General features: G+C 45.7%; 1 pseudogene; it reads left to right on the forward strand.

The window, feature by feature from the left end:
* The window catches only part of LOC127186405 (zinc finger protein 143-like), a 34,247-nt pseudogene extending 29,847 nt beyond the window's left edge, over positions 1-4,400 (forward strand).
* The last annotated feature ends 11,056 nt before the right edge of the window (positions 4,401-15,456 follow it).

Consider the following 15,456-nt stretch of genomic DNA (forward strand, 5'->3'; position numbering starts at 1 on the left):
CAGGCCAGCCTTTTCCACACAGTGAGGCCCTGCTCAAACAAACAGAACTAGCAGGCCTGTGTGAAACACTGCACAGGGAAAGGCTAGAATGTGGTAGTTGGTTAAACCCAGGAGTGAGAAGGAGAAATCAGCAGAGCCTTGACTGAGGTAATGAGGACATGTTGACACCATCCTGGGAAGTAAGTTATGGGAAGGTCTATAAAATTTGCATACTGGAGCAGTTTCCTTACCCGAAATCATAGGCATTTACTTCAGCTGGTTTCACGGAGTTGATTCAGTAAGATCCTTGATTTTCTCTGAGGAAAAGAGCAGTGGAATTGAGTGTTCTCTAAGAGCCAAACTTGTCATTGTGCTGTAAGTCCAGTAGCCTAAAAGAACAGAGCTTTGGCTGATTTTTAAGCACTTATTAGAGTTATTTTAGTTTTGGTTAGAAAAGAAAAGTGAGAGCTTTGGCTGATTTTTAAGCACTTATTAGAGTTATTTTAGTTTTGGTTAGAAAAGAAAAGTTGGGTGTGGTGGCACACACACCTTTAATCCTAGCACTCGGGAGGCAGACGCAGGTAGATCGCTGTGAGTTCAAGGCCAGCCTGGTTTATAAAGCGAGTCCAGGACAGCCAAGGCTACACAGAGAAACCTTGTCTCGAAAAAACAAAAACGAAAAGAAAAGAAAAAGGCGCATGGCTCTAGGGTTTCTTTACCCTCCTGTCTTCTGTCTCCCATGGGGAGCTCTCGTCTGCCTCTCTCTGTTAGAACTTGCCTCCTGCAGTGTGTGTGTGTGTGTGTGTGTGTGTGTCTTGGTTTTTGTTTTTTTGAAACAGTAGTTGTTAGAGTGTCAGGTGCAGATTTGAGGTGATAAAAGATAGGGTTAGAAAGCTTGTAAAGAGCCGGGTGTTTGTAAGTTCCAGCCCTTGGAGCTGTGGGCACCCTTCTGCCTGAGCACCAGACCACCCACAATGCAGACAACACTTCCAGAGGAACTGTTTCCTTAAGAAAAAATAATAATTTAACAAAAAAAGAAAAAAATTTGAAAAGACTACTGGATGAAGAAGAAATATTGACTGATTGTTAAATGCGCTGTATTCACAGGTCAATATATCTCAAGCAGACATGCAGGCCATTGGCAACACCATTACGATGGTAACGCAGGATGGCACGCCCATCACAGTCCCCACCCACGATGCAGTCATCTCCTCAGCAGGAACACACTCTGTTGCTATGGTCACTGCCGAGGGCACAGAAGGACAGCAGGTAACTACTTTGGCTCACTATTAGTCAATACATACATCACTGTCAGCGTGCTCAGAAGTTGGGCTGTGCGTTCCTATTTAGGAGGGTGAACTTCAGGCTGCCTCCCAGTTTTATACCGTCTTTAGGCAGGAGGAGCAGAAGGTGAGGTGCATAGCTCAGAAAGCCCTGAACACAATGGAGGGGAGCTAGTACAACTTTATTCCGGGAGAGCAAAGGCTTTTTAATCCTTGGGGAGTGTGTGAGGCCCTCCAACGAGAATAGGGGTACATATTGGTTGGAATTAGGCACTTCAGAGATGCTTGGTTTGCATTAGGCAGCACGCTCCTATCATATGAACGGGAACACAGCACCCATTATCCTATAGACTAGGGAGGGGAGAGCTAGCAGGTAACTGTGTTAAAGGCCATGTAGCACATGTGGTTAGGGGTATCTGTGTCTGAAGACACTCTCCAGATGAAATGAGGCAAAGACTGCAGGCCCTGCTGGGGAGAGGGAGCTGCATGGAGCCCTGAGCTCAGAGTGGCTGTCCAACAGGGAGGACTGCAACCTCAAACAGCAGGGTTCTTCCAACAGGATGAAATGAGGAACTGAAGAGATGGCTCATTAGTTTAGAGTGTTCGCTGCCCTTCCAGAGGACCCAAAATTCAGTTCCCAGCATGCACATTAGGCAGCTCACAGCTGCCTGTAGTTCCAGCTGGCCTCCAAGGGCACCCCACACACAGCATATACTTCCACAGACAAAACACATCAACAATAAAATTTTAAAAACCCACAAAGAGCTAGGCATAGAGGTGCGTGCCTTTAGTCCCAGCACTTGGGAAGCAGAGGTAAGCAGAGCTCTGAATTTGAGACTACCCTGGTGTACAGAGCAATTTTCAGGCCAGCCAGAGATTACAGTTAGACTATCTATCAATAACAAACAAACAAAACCACAGGCTGAGGCTGGAGAGATGGCTCAGAGGTTAAGAGCACTGCCTGCTCTTCCAGAGGTCCTGAATTCAGTTCCCAGCAACCACATGTGGCTCACAGCCATCTAACTATCTTAAATAAAAGAATACTGGCTGTGCTGGGCGTGGTGGCACACGCCTTTAATCCCAGCACTCGGGAGGCAGAGGCAGGCGGATCTCTGTGAGTTTGAGGCCAGCCTGGTCTACAATGTGAGTCCAGGACAGCCAAGGTACACAGAGAAACCCTGTCTCAGAAAAAAAAATTAAATAAAATAAAAGAATACTGCTGTTATTCCAGAGGATCTGGTTCAAGTCCTAGCAACCACATGGGAGCACACAACCATCTCTAACTCTAGTCTCAAGGGATCTGATGCCCTCTTCTGGCCTCTCTAGCACCTGCCACACAAGTTATACCTGCAGATGCATGCAGGCAAAACACCCATACACATAAGATAAAAAAATAGATTTTAAGCTGTAACTGGGGCTGGGTTAACCTCTCTGGTTAAAAGGTTCAGGAGATACTGCAAAAGTCCATGAGTCTAAGGTGAGGAGTGTGTCTAAGGAGATGTTGCTGTTTGTCAGTAATGTCACCAGTCCTTCCAGGTTCCCCAGTTAAGTGGAAGTCTAATTGTAAATGCAAGAGAAGATCGTCCAATCCACAGTCAGGAATAAAAATAGGCGTCTGTGGTCGGGTTAGCTGACATTCGTAACTTCCTCAGCATCTGCTCTGGCTAACAACCTAGGGACAGGCTCATCTCCCTAGAAGTTAGACAAAGCACATCCATTTCTGCTGTGTCATTCGGTTTCGTGTAACTGTTTTGCCATTGGCTTGCTTCATGACGCAGGTAAGTTCCTTCTCCCTGAGCTTTAACTTCCTCAAATGAAAGAGCCCCGCCTGGACAGTGCGACGGTCTGATCAGTGATGATGCCTACACATCTCTGCTCCCTCACACAAAGTGGACTTTGACCTATTAAGTCATAGAGAAGTTTTCATGTGTGTTTTGTTGGTTTGCTTCACTCAAGGTTGCAATAGTGGCTCAAGACCTGGCAGCATTCCACACGGCTTCTCAGAAATGGGGCACCAGCAGCACAGCCATCATTTAGTGACCACAGAGACCAGGCCTCTGACCTTGGTGGCCACATCCAATGGCACCCAGATTGCAGTTCAGGTAAGTGCAGCTTGGGTGGACAGAGCAGCACTGGCAACTCCCGGCCTTATGTGTACCTTCTCTGTGTTTATTCCATATGGAAAATCATCTGGGTCCTAACTTAGTTTAAGACCATTACTATAAACCAGGCACAGTGGCCCCGCCTTTAATCCAGCACTTGGCAGGCAGAGGCAGGTGGGTCATTGTGAGTTCGAGGCCAGCCTAGTCCATAAAGCGAGTTGAGGACAGCCAAGGCTACACAGAGAGACCCTGTCTCAAAAACAAAATAAATAAGTAAATCTTAAAAAATAAAATAAAAAGAGCTTAAATAAGCTCCATTGTCTCATATGTAGAAATTTCGATTTTATGTTACTAGTGATCAAGTTAACAGTCATATTTCAGGGAGCTGGGGAGATGGCTCAAGGTTAAGAGCCCTGAGTTCATTTCTCAGCAACCACATGGTGGCTCACAACCATTTGTAATGTGATCTGATGTTCTGTCCTGCAGGTGTATGTGCAGCAGAGCACTGTATACAAATGATAAACAAATAAATCTTTAAAAAAAAAATTGCCGACGGTGGTGGCGCACACCTTTAGTCCCAGCAAGTAGGAGGCAGAGGCAAGTGGATCACTGTGAGTTCAAGGCCAGCCTGGTCTACAAAGTGAGTCCAGGACAGTCAAGGCTACACAGAGAAACCCTGTCTCGAAAAACCAAAAAAAAAAACCAAAAACAAAAAGTAATAAAAACATTCATTTTTCAGCAATCCAAGCATCAGAATTACAGAGAGAAATTGCACCTCTACCATTTCACAGTTCTCTGGCGTTATCCAGATTGGGGCTGTGGGTTGTTCATGTTTGATGTGTGTGTTCTGGTTTCAGCTTGGAGAGCAGCCATCTCTGGAAGAAGCTATCAGAATAGCATCTAGGATCCAACAAGGAGAGACGCCAGGGCTGGATGACTAATGCTCAGAACCACAGAGCGATGAACCGGGAGGAAGGAGCCTTTCACCTCCTGTGGCAGGAATCCCAAGCCCCGCCCTCAACGCAGAAGCACTGTCCACGTTGTTATGCAAGAGTGGAGAACATTTTCTTCTTGACACTTTTGTGTACATAGCCCCTGGAATAAATTCCCAAAGTGATTCGTTGTGTCCGAGGAAGTATGAAATGAGGGCACGGCAGCAATTCTTCACTTTACTCTGTCACATGGCAGAACCCGGGAATCCACCCGTAAGACCCGCAAGTTCTGAACAGAGTCAAAGTGAGTCTTCAAATTACTGTGGGGAAAAAGCCTGTATCTAATGTGCCGAAGGTTCTACATGTCAAACAATCGCACCTGCAGAGCCATCCCAGAGAATAAAGGACGCAAGCCTTCAGACGGCCTCCCCATAGTGTCTGGATTTCTTGTCCCACTACACACCCACTTTGATTTGTGCTTCAGGGTTGAAGACTTCATTGATAGTGTCCCATCCCTGTTATATAACACTTCTTCGGGCTAAAATGCTAATTATTTTAGCATTACATTGGATTGTGTATGAAATGACAAGGTTTGGTTATTTTTAACTTAAAACATTAAGTCCAGTATTTGAAGCTGGCTGTGGTATGTCGTGCCTATCGTCCCAGCATTAAGGACGCTGAGGCAGGAGAGTACCATAAGCTTCAGACTGGCCTTGGCTCTGTAATGAACTCCATGCCAGGAAATACTTTCTCAAAACAAACAAAGGATAGCCGATGTTTGGGTTGTTAAAGAGTCTATCAGCCTTCTGATTCTTTGCTACTTTAAGATAATCAACTATGAGAGTTTCCCACGGGTCTGTCATAGGCTGGTAGTCCTGTGGCTGGGAATGGACTTACTCCAAACAGTGGGTTAGCAAGTTGTGTAAATTATTTATTTTTGCTCCTAAGCTTTTGTTTTAAAGCTCATTTACCCTAAAGTTTATTATTGATTTTGAATACAACAGTTTTTAAAACAATACGTTTTGTTTGTTTCATTAACTTGGTCTGCTGTTGAGTGATATTGCCCAGTGTAACCCTTTACAAGAGTACATCCTGTACAGGCACACAACAAGCGCTGGTCAGTGTAGTGCTCTGTATTCAACAGTCTTGTGAAATTTTAAGATTTATTGTCTCCAAGTTACCTAGGCTTGGCAGTTCTAAAAGGCAGGCCACGATTGGCTGGCCAGGGTTCCGTCCCCATGTCCAGCTGGGCTCAGTGGCACACGCCTTTAATCATAGCACTTGAGAGAGGAATACAGGTGGATCTCTGAGTTCGAGGCCAGCCTGGTCTACAGAGCGAGTCCAGGACAGCCACCCTGTTACACAGAGAAACCCTGTCTCTAACCCACCTCTCCCCCCTTCAAAAAAAAAAAAAAATCCATCCTACTTACTGGCTACTAGAGAAGATGGGCATAGAGTGCTGTTCTTTGTTCCCAGCTCACCTACTGTCTAGCAAGGTAGCATGCTCCTTCAGGGAGCTGCTGTGAGCCTCAACAAAAGCAGTGGAAAGGAGTTCTCCCAAGATCAATCCTCCAGAGGCACATGTTGACACAAGAGTCCACATCAGCAAACAGCAGGCTGAGTATCAGCCGGTGTGGGAAGATCCAGGCTGGGCCAAGGCAAATCTTTTGTTTCTGGGGAAACAGCCAGCTCTACCTTGAAGGCTTGAGGCCCCAACAAAACCTGTTGCAAGCCCAGGAAGACAATAGAGGGTACAAGTGCTCACCTGGAAACTGATAACCTGACCTCAGTCACACACACACACATACACACATACACGAACACACATGCATTCATGGATTCTAGCCTTCCTTGCTGGTTGTGAAATATATACTAATCAGATGATAAACAGTAAGCTATGTCAATATTACATTATTTTTTGTCAATATTTTTGTCAAAAAGATATATATGTATATATGGTTTTGGGGGGTTGGTTTTGGTTTTTTGTTTGTTTTTGTTTTTCTTTTGAGAGGAGAAAAAAATTTATTTTCCAGGCAACAAGTACTGGCAGGCAGGGACACACACAACTCAATGTCAGAATTGAGAATATGATCTCAAGCCTGTCAGTTAGCTTATGTAAGGGGTGGGGGGGGGAAGGAATTAGCTCATACAAGGTAGTCAGCTCTGAATCAAGTTATTTTTTACTAACTAGACAAAGCAGGTCTGACCTTTAACCTGATTGGTCACGAGGCCCTTGAGGAATGTTGGGGTAGGTTTCTATGTCCCAATGCTGACCTTCTAAGGACACGTTCAAGAGTCATCTAAGATACCAGCAGCCATGTGGCCATCTCTCAGGGCTACTTTCCAACAGTCCAGTCTTTTGTTCATATAAGGGGGACAGTCTGAGGGGTCCAATCACGTTAGGCTCGGGGGTGATGGTAGACATGAGGGAACAGTCCGCAACATCTGGTTTACTCATCATCAGGTAATTTCACTGGCTTTTCCTTGGAAAAACCTATGAGACTGGAGACCAGTGGGCTGGGGAGGGGAGAGGCAGGGCCCCAGACTCCTGCATTGCAGCTGGGTAGTTTGCAGGCCACGTTAGTTCTTCATACTCTCTTCCACTTGGTCAGACGTGTTTAGTGTAATTAATACTATTCTTTGAGGATGAGGTTTGGGTCCCTTTATTAATGTAGCTAAATGAAAGTTTGAGGGGGCTGTTTTGCTGTTGCTTTGTTTTGTTCTTTCTGAGACAGCCGTTCTTTATGTAGCCCTGTTCTGGAACTCTCTCTGTAGACCAGGCTGGTCTTGACATCACAGAGATCCACCTGCCTCTGCCTCCCAAGTGCTGGGATTAAAGACCTGTGCCACCGATGTCCGGCTAAATACTTTTTTTTTTTTTTTTTTTTGAGGTCGTTTCTCTGGGTAGGCTTGGCTGTGCTGGAACTCACACTGTAGACCAGGCTACATAGAGAAACCCTGTCTCACAAAAGCAACCAGACAAACAAACAAAAAACCCAAAATAATCTAGGTTTTTAGGCAGTATGGCTGCTGGCTCATTTTAAGTAGCTTTTTTGGTTTGTTTGTTTGGTTGGTTTTTTTTTTTAACTGTATTGTTTTAAATTGTGTGTATGGGTGGGTGTAGGTGTGAGTTTGTGCATATGAGTGTAGTGCCTACCCTAGGAGAGAAGATACTGGGTCCCCTGGAGCTGGAATTGTGGGTCACCTGGTGTGGGTGCTGGGAACTGAACTCAGGTCCCCTAGAACACAATCACTGAATCATCTCTCCAGCCCACCTTTCCTTACAAACTTATCTTTAGAGTTCCATGCAACAATGGGACATGCACTTGGTACCATGCCAGGGAATGCAGTGACAGACGGGTGAAGCACAGGCTGTAAAAGAATTCATCAAGGGGCTGGAGAGATGGCTCAGAGGTTAAGAGCACTGTCTGTTCCTCCAAAGGTCCTGAGTTCAATTCCCAGCAACCACATGGTGGCTCACAACCATCTATAATGAGATCTGATGCCCTCTTCTGGCCTGCAGGTGCACATGCAGGCAGAGCACTGTATACACAATAAAAATAAAAGCCGGGCATGTTGGCTCATGCCTATAATCCCAGCACTTGGGAGGCAGAGGCAGGTGGATCGCTGTGAGTTTGAGGCCAGCCTGGTCTACAAAGCGGGTCCAGGACAGCCAAGGCTACACAGAGAGACCCTGTCTCGAAAAAAAAAAAAAAAAAAAAAAAAAAATCTTTAAAAAACAATCATCTAGACAAAACCACAAAGTACAAAGCTTAGGCGATGCAGTGCAGCCTCAGCAGGTAAGATGCTACACAAAAGTACTTTTTGTGGGGTAGGGTGGGAGATGGTGGTGTCCTTGTGCTTGGTCAGTTAGTGTCTCCATGTCGTGGGGCTCAGAGTTGTGTAGTTCTTTGTGTGTGGTGCTCATGTCTGGATGGTTAAGCAATGCTTCATTATTTTGCAGATGAGTGATTTTGTTTTGTTTTGTTTTGTTTTTTGAGACAGGGTTTCTCTGTGTAACAGCTCTAGCTGTCCTGGAACTCTCTCTGTAACCAGGCTGGCCTCAAACTCACAGAGATCCTCCTGCCTCTCTGCCTCCCAAATGCTGGGATTAAAGGCATGTGTCACCACCACTTGACCTGATGAGTGACTTTTACAGTATGAATGTTTCTCCTTGGGACAGGCTTATTATGCATTGCAGCAAAGGTCGTGAGGAGATAGTCTAAGCCTGCTCGTTAAAGGCTGGCATCTTCTACAGGAGTGTCAGGATACCCTAAGACAGACTGCAGCCAGGCCTTGTTAAAGAGTAACTCCTTTACAGTTGGAGGCAACAGGGACCTTCCTTTTGATCAGAGGCCGAAGTGCTCCCCCGCAGATTGGCAAGGTCAAATCACTGGGAGGACAAAGGTTATTAATTGTCCAGAGCTGGGGCAGAGCTAAGTAGGAGTATGGGAGGAGAGACGGTCCTGCTTAGTAGCGGCGTTAGACCATGGGGCTCTAGGTCCTCAGTGGTAGAAGGTAGGCATAGATGCCGATGGCATTGTAGATAAACCCGAGGCAATGCTACCTGGAGCTTAAGGGCCTCAGTCTAGGAAGAGTTTAAGAAGTCTCCCTAGTGCCAGGCACACACCTTTAATCCCAGCACTTGGGAGGCAGAGGCAGGTGGATTGATGTGAGTTGAAGCCAGCCTGTTCTACAAAGCAAGTCCACGACAGCTAAGGCTACACAGAGAAACCCTGTCTCAAAAAACTAAGAAGAAGAAGAAGAAGAAGAAGAAGAAGAAGAAGAAGAAGAAGAAGAAGAAGAAGAAGAAGCCGCCTCCCGAGTGGATCAGGCGTAGGATAAATGTTTCAGAATAGATTGCGCCTTTTTAGTTTTTCTGCCAAAGAGCACTTAGAGTGGGTGAGAACATGTGCATGCCTGGTGCCAGAAGAAGACCTTAGAGTTGCTGGAGTTATAAAGGGTTTCCAGACACCATGCTGAGAACTGAACCAAGGGCCTCTGAAGGAACAGCCAGAAAAGCATCCTCTTAACCACTGAGCATCCAGCCCCACATTTTCTTCCTTCCTCCCTCCCTTCCTCCCTGGCTGGCTTGCAAGCTGGCCTAAAGTTCAAAGAGATGCCTGCCTCTGCCTCCACCTCCGCCTCTGTGGGATTAAAGGCATGAACTGCTGTACCATGCTCACATTTTTCTTTCTTTTTCTTTTTTTATATTTATTTCTTTTTTGTGCGTTGGGTGTTTTACCTCTACATATGTCTGTGCGAGGGTGTCAGATCACCTGGAACCGGAGTTACAGGCAGTTGTAAGGTGCCATGTGGGTGCTGAGAATTGAACCCAGGTCCTCTGGAAGAGTCCTCTTAACCACTGAGCCATCTCTCCAGCCCACATTTCCCTCTCTCTCTCCCCCTCTCTCTCCTCTCTCTCTCTGTCCCTTTGTTTTTTGTTTTTCAAGACAGGGTTTCTCTGTGTAGCCTTCCCTGGCTGTCCTAGACTCCCTTTGTAGACCAGGCTGGCCTCTAACTTACATTGATCCACCTGCCTCTGCCTCCCGAGTGCTGGGATTAAAGGTGTGCGCCACCACGCCCAGTCCCATTTTTCTTTCTTAATGGTTCCTTTTTCCTTAAGTCCTATCATAGAGCAACATAACACACAAATTTACCAATTTTCTCAATTACGATCATAACAGAATGTAACAAACTCAAATTGCCTGTTAACGTTTTTAAGCTATAACGTTTGGCCTGTGGTAGGTCTCAGGCACACATTATTGTGCTTGGGTTTATTAAAGGGCTCCTTTTCACATCGTTTTGTTCTGTCCTAAGAGTCTAAGGGTTACACAGTGTTGCAGTCCTTCCTGATCTGGGGAAGAAACCAAACGACCCTGGAGAATGAGCTGGATAATGAACAAAGGCAGAGGAAATAGCCAAGGGTCTTTTTTTATTTTAAGATTTATTTATTTATTATGTATACAATGTTTTATCTGCATGTGTGCCTGCAAGCCAGAAGAGGAGACCAGATCTCATTATAGATGGTTATGAGCCACCATGTGGTTGCTGGGGATTGAACTCAAGACCTTTGGAAGAACAGCCAGTGCTCTTAACCTGCTGAGCCATCTCTCCAGCCCCTAGCCAAGAGTCCTTACGTGTTAACCTTGTCATTTCAGTTTGGGATACAAAAGGCATTTGTTTTCCTGAAGAACTCGGGGAGATACTAAAAGGCTATTTTTTTCTGGAGGGCCAAGGGGAATAGAGCTTTATGTTTCCAGTAGTTTAGACTGGACAGGAGACTGGCCGTAGGGTCCAGACAAGGCATCATTTGTAGTTGGGACAGTTAGACATGGGGAAGGGGACATACACCTCTGAAGGAGAGAGGGGAGCCACTTTAATTACTCCCTAAGTGCCTGAAACAAAATTCCTATGCAAATGTATGAGAGAGAGACAGAGAGACAGAGACAGAGAGAGACAGACACAGAGGGTATTAACTAGATTTGGAGGGGGAAAGCCCCATAGGCAGAAAGGAGAGGAACAAGAAGGAGGTGGATGGAGGAGGGGGCAGCAGAGGGGTGGCTGGTAACAGAAGCCATGAGGATGCAAAGGATCATCGAAGATGGGCTGGGTTTAAGGAAGACTGGTGTTAGATGGTCTAGGAAGAAAGATATATATATATATGGAGCTGGAGAGATGGCTCAGAGGTTAAGAGCACTGTCTGTTCTTCCTAAACGTCCTGAGTTCAATTCCCAGCAACTACATGGTGGCTCACAACCATCTATAATGAGATCGGGTGCCCTCTTCTGGCATGCAGGCACACATGCGGGCAGCAATACTGTATAAGTAATAAATAAATGAATCTTTAAAAAAAGGACATATATTACATCCGGCTCACAGTTGAGGGTCCTGTGACAAGGCTGTGCAAGGCTAGCTATAAGGAAACTTTAGTGCTGGAGAGATGGTTCAGTGGTTAAGAGCACTGACTGTTCTTCCAGAGGGCCAGGGTTCAATTCCCAGCACCCACATGGTGTCTCATAACCATCTGTAACTCCAGTTCTACGGGATCTGACGCCCTCTTCTGGTCTCTTCTGGCACTAGGCACACATGGAGATTCATACACATAAAAATGGTTTTAAAGAAAAAAAATCTTGGCACCGCTTTCCCTAATGTGTCATTCAGTAGCTGTTTTTCCTGGTCTGGTAGAGGAAAAGGGCACATTTTTCTTACAAAAGAAAATCAATTTCTTTTTGAGGATCAAATTGTGACCAGTGTTTCACAACACATCCTGGGAGTAAATTAGAATAGGAAGAGGACCAAAACCCAGCGGGATGCAACGCCCTCCACAGAGGCCTCCCTGCCGAGCGAGAGCTCTCCTGCTGCTGGGATGAGACCCCCTTTACATTGTTTAGGTTTTGTTTTTCCTCTCTCTTTTTTTTGTTTTTTGTTTTTTTTGTTTGTTTGTTTGTTTTTCGAGGCAGGGTTTCTCTGTGTAGCCTTGGCCATCCTGGACTCACTTTGTAGACCAGGCTGGCCTCGAACTCACAGTGATCCGCCTGCCTCTGCCTCCCGAGTGCTGGGATTAAAGGCATGAACCACCATGCCCTGCTCCTCTCTTTTTTGAGACTGGGTTTCTTTGCATAGCTCTGGGTGTCCTGGAACTGGCTCTTTATACCAGGCTGGCCTTGATTTTTCTTTTTTCTTTGTTTGTTTTCCCTGACAGGGTTTCTCTGTGTAGCCTTGACTGTCCTGAATTTATTATTTTATTATTTATGCAGTATTCTGCCTGCATGTGAACCTGCAGTCCAGAAGAGGACACCAGATCTCATTGTAGATGGTTGTGAGCCACCATTGTGGTTTCTGGGAATTGAACTCAGGACCTTTGGAAGAAGAAACAGTGCTCTTAACCTCTGAGCCATCTCTCCAGCCAAGCTGGTCCTGAACTCATAGAGTTCTGCCTCACTCTCTCAGGTGCTGGGATCAAAGGTGTGCGCCACCACCACCCAGCTGACACAGGCCTTTTTAATCCTAGCGGGAACTGGCTCAACAAAACAAAGCAAAAAAAAATTTTTTTTAAATGTTTGTGCACACAAATGCAGGCACCCTGGACAATCAGGGGTGTCAGATCCCTTAGAGCTGGAAGTAGACAGGCAGTTGTTAGCCACCTGATGTGGGTTCTGGGAACCCAGCTCAGGTCCTCTGCAAGAGCAGGGTTCCTGCTCAATCCCCGGCCTCAAGCCCTTGGCCGCCTCTCAGCACCCCAGACTGAAGCATAGCTCACTCCCTGTCTCTCCCCCTCCCTGGTGGGGCTGTTGGCAACCACATTTTCTGTTTCTATGAATTCGACTCCTGTAGACACATCAGACCCTGCTGGGTTGTTTGCACATTGTCCTTCTATTTGACAAAGAGGACTCCTATTTTCGTCCCACCCTCAGGCACACCGATGATGCAGCTTGCCTTCCTGGGATCATAACTCATTTTAGCCCTTGTCTTCCCGCTGCAGGCTTGTGTTTTGGAACTATGCCCTCCCGCCCCGTCTTCTTCCGTTTAACATACCTATTTATCTTTTTTCTTTTTGGTTTTTTTTTTTCTTGTTTTAAACCTTTTGTTGTTGCTGTTGTTCTATTCACTGTGTGTGCATGCCCGTGTGCATTTATATGGAAGTCCGGAATATCTGCAGAAGCTGACTCTCTTCAAATGCCTTTGTGTACTGAGCCGTCTCAAAGGACTTCCTTAGAGAAGTTGTGTGGATGGCCTCTAGTTGGTCCCCGCTACTTTAAACCAAAAAACAAGCAAACAAACAAACAAAAAACAACCAAACCAAAACAAAAAACCTAAATAAATAAATAAATAAAATAACAAAATAAATTTTTTCTGGAAAAATTTAGTCAGGTGAAGCAGAGCTAAATGAATGTGACTGCTGATTCTTGTAACCCTAGCACTAGGAAGCCAGCCTCGAGGCCAGCCTGGCCTAGAGAATAAGAAGGCTATGTTTTTGTTTGTTTTGAGAGAGACAGAGACAGAGACATTGACAGAGAGACAAAGACAGACAGAGAGATAGGCAGGTAATTGGACATCCCAGTCTCCAGAACTATGAATTTAATGGGTTTGCTTATTTGTTTCTTTGTTTTGGAGAAAGGGTTTCTCTGTGTAGCCTTGGCTGCCCTGGACTCAATTTGTCGACCAGGCTGGCCTCGAACTCACAGCAATCCTCCTGCCTCTACCTCACTGAGTACTGTGGATGCAGGCCAGCACCATCACTCCTGGCTGAGTTTTTTGTTTGTTTCTTTGTTTTGTTTCTTAACAGTGTCTCACTATTCAGCCCTGGCTGGCTTGGAACTCATTATATAAACCAGGCTGTGGTCCAATAATTCTGTTACTAGCCTGATGTAGCTAAGGCTGGCTCTGATCCTTTTGTCTTGCCTGCAAGCCCTGAATTTACGGATGTTTGTTACAGTGTCTGGCTCTGTAAGTGGCCTAGTATGTATTATTCTGTTTCAACCACGACAAAGAATTGAACAACAAAGTCAGGAGTCAACAGTTTTTATTGCATTTTTCTTTCTTTTTAAAGACAGGGTCTCTGTATGTAATCCTGAACCTGGCAATATAGACCAGGCTGACCTTGAACTCACAGAAATCTGCCTGCCTCTGCTTCCTGCTCCTCATGTGCTTTCTCTTCTTCTTCTTCTTCTTCTTCTTCTTCTTCTTCTTCTTTCTTCTTCTTCTTCTTCTTCTTCTGTTTTTGTTTTTTGTTTGGTTTTTTGGTTTTTTTTGAGACAGGGTTTCTCTTGTAGTCTTCGCTGTCCTGGACTCCCTTTGTAGACCAGGCTGGCCTCGAACTCACAGCAATCCCCCTGCCTCTGCCTCCAAGTGCTGGGATTAAAGGCGTGCACCACGCCTGGTTTATGTGTACATTTTCATTTGCTTCAATTTTTTCAGATTTATTTTATTTTTATGTGTATGAGTGTTTTTCTTACATGTGTGTCTGTGCACCAGTTGGTTTTTTGATTGTGTGCATGCGTGCATGTGTGCGTGTGTGTGTGTGTTGTTGTTGCTGTTGTTTTGTTTTGTTTTGTTGAGACAGGGTTTCTCTGTGTAGCCTTGTCTGTCCTGGAATTCACTCTAGTCCAGGCTGGCTTCAAACTCTCAGAGAACCACTGGCCTCTGTGGGAAGGAGTGTAGGCTTTGTCCCAGGTGAAAGCAGTCTTGGCAGGCTTTACCCCTTGGAAACACCACGGATAGACTGAATGGAGCCATCCTGGGTCTGAAATTCAGGAACTGGACCTGGGGACTCCAGCCGGGCTATTGTGTTTCAGACCGGACATTGCAGGCCTGAGAGAGACGCAGGCGGAGGAGGAGGAGAAGGCTGCATCTTTTGGAGCAGGATCGCACATGGATTTGGGCAGAGACCAGTTTACAAGCTAGACCAGTGTGCAGGCCAGAGACACCTGGGGACCCGTCTTGTGGAACAGATACCGGAAGGCTCACTCTTGTTTCCCTTTAACCCTTTTGCCTCTTGTATAGGATTGTTGGATTGTATAATAAGGTCTAATTGTTAAGAAACAGAGCCAACAGGCTCTGCCTTCTAGTGCTAGAGTTGCAGGCGTACAACATTACTGTCCGCTTGTTTCTGCAGAGGGCAGAAGAGGCCATCACATTCCCTGGCACAGGATGGTTGTGAGCCACCATGTGAGGCGCTAGGATTCTACCCTGGGTCCTCTGAGAGAGCAGCCAGTGCTCTTAGCTACGGAGTCACCACTCCAGCCTCAATACATTTTAATTTTCATTAAGTTGTGTGCATTGACAATTGACATATAATCTGAATAAATTACTTAAATTAAAAAAAAAAAAAGTTGTGTGCATTGGTGCCCTTCAACCAACTTGCAACTAGCAGTCCTGTGGGCGCTGGGGAGCAGATTCAAGCCTTTGGGTTTGGTGGCAGACGCATTACCCACTGGGTCTTTTCCTAGATCTTTCAGGCTGGCCTCAAGCTCACAATCCTCTTGCCTCAGCTCCTTGAGTTGCTTGCATGCTCTGCTTTAGTCCAGTCCATGTTCTTGCCCTTGTGTCTTTTTTTTTGGTGGGTTGGTTTTTTGTTTTGTTTTTTGAAACAGACTTGCCAGCGTAGTAAGCACTATGGCCTGTGCTAGGCTGGGGTTATGGAGACCAGCTAGTGTT

Source organism: Acomys russatus, unplaced genomic scaffold, assembly GCF_903995435.1.
Source record: "Acomys russatus unplaced genomic scaffold, mAcoRus1.1, whole genome shotgun sequence".
NCBI lineage: Eukaryota > Metazoa > Chordata > Mammalia > Rodentia > Muridae > Acomys > Acomys russatus.